Raw genomic sequence first — 2111 nt, 5'->3', positions numbered from 1 at the left:
ACTGAGCACCTTACTGACGACAATACCAGCTTAGTCACGGAGCCAGACTGAGTGAGGGTCCCTACCAGCGTGGAGACCGCCACCACGTCCCTCCAACGGCTCACTCATTCCCTTGACCGCTGGGGTCGTTGGGGGGACATGAGGAAGATGTCATAGCTCGCCACTCCGTTCTGTTGGCAGCTGTCGTGAGGAGATTTGGCATCGTCATTTTGGTCCATTCCTTGACGTTGTCGGACCAGCTCTTTCTCTGCCGTCCCCGTCTGCGCCCTCCCTCTACAGTCCCTTGCAGGATGGTTTTGGAGAGGGTGTTATGTCGTATGACGTGACCAAACCATGCCATCTTCCGTCGTTTGACAGTCGCCAGCAGTGGTTCTTGGGGCCCAACAAGGTTGCTGACCAGGTTCCGCACATAGTCATTGGTCTTGTGCTCCTTGTAGATGTGTAGTAGTCTCCTCAAGCATTTGGTTACGAATGCTTGGATTCTTCTTTCTGTTTCTGCCATCAGTGTCCATGTCTCACATCTATATAAGAGGATGGAGACCACCAGTGACTTGTACAGCAAAAATTCCTCCAACGGCAGTCCCCCATGAATCCGCCGACACTGAAGACCTTGACAAGACTCACCCCAAGCACGGAAGTGGAGGGGTATCAAAAACTGAGGTCACCGTCCGTCACTCTGTTTGCATCTGTTTGCCTATGTGTTTGTCTCTCTCTCTCTCTGTGTCAATTTAGTCATGGTTTTATTGTTGATTAGATCAGCAAATTGTGTGTATTGTTCACATACCCGTTCACGAGGGGGCTATTGCCTACATGAAAAAACAACAACAAAACTTGTCAGTTATGCATTCATTCATTTTCGAGATTTCTGTCTGTCTGTCTGTCTGTCTGTCTGTCTGTCTCTCCTTCCCTACCCTTCTGCTTCTCCTCGGAAGATTGGAGCCAGAGAAAACGTGGCTCTCAGCTCACGCGAATTCATACACGCTTCCAGCATTCTCCAAAACATGTTTCGCGCCTGAGTGCCTTTTATGGACAGTCAGCTGAAATTGTGGCCCCGATAGAAAAAAAAAAAATCCACAGACTGGCTGCGAAATGAAACATTTGCATTAAAAAAGGGGTGGGGTGGGGGTGGGAGGGGGAGGTGGTGGTGGACAGAGAGACCGTTAAATGAAATGAAAGATAAAATAGAGAAGCAGATCGTGATGGTGATGATGGTGATGGTGATGGTGATAATGATGATGATGATGATGATGATGATGACGCTGAAGATAAAATGGGGAATGGGAGTGAGGAGGAGGAGGAGGAGAAGGAGGAGAAGAAAAGGAGGAGGAGGAGGAGGAGGAGAGGAATGATGATACAGGAGGAGAAAGAGAAGGAGGAGGAGAAGGAGGAGGAGTTGGAGGAGGTGGAAAAGGAGGAAATAAAGAGGAGTATGATAAGGAATGAAAACCGATGCTCCTACACTGAGCACGGACACACATGAAAAAAAAAGAAAAAAAAGAAAAGCACTACCACATTCGCAGCACATAGATGTGCAACACGTGTGTATCAACAATCATAGATCGTCTCCACCTCCCACCCACCACCATCCACATCCAGCCACTCACCCTTCTCCACCCCTCGAACTCCCCCCACCACCACCCCTCCCCCCCCCCTGCACCCAACCCCCTCCGCCCGCCACCGCTCCTCCCTGCCACCCTCAAACAACTTCAACAAGTTGCATGTCTTTGTCTTTTTTTTTTTTTTTTTTTTACTCACTCAGTACGGCCAGTCCTCTCTTCTCCTCTACACAGACCCCTCGGATGTCCAGTGGGTGTCTGAATGACCCAACCTTTAGCTTCCGTCGCCAGAATTGTGGTATCTTTGTCAACATTCACCTCTTCAGTATAAGAGCCTTCCGCTTGCAATATTTTGATGATGGTAATTGGGATGAAACGCTGTTAATGTCGTCTCTTTCGCCGTTCGTATGGAGAGCTGAGAAAAGTTTGCATGTCAGAAGAATGAGCGTCCGTCTATTCGTCGCAAACCAAAAGTACCCAGCACAGCTCGCTCTTTCAACCAGTCTGTATCACTGGTCTAAAAATGCTTGGATAGCGCATGCCTTCTTCGAGCCC

Source organism: Babylonia areolata, chromosome 4 (assembly GCF_041734735.1).
Source record: "Babylonia areolata isolate BAREFJ2019XMU chromosome 4, ASM4173473v1, whole genome shotgun sequence".
Taxonomy (NCBI): Eukaryota; Metazoa; Mollusca; class Gastropoda; order Neogastropoda; family Buccinidae; genus Babylonia; species Babylonia areolata.
This window is presented reverse-complemented; position numbering follows the sequence as displayed.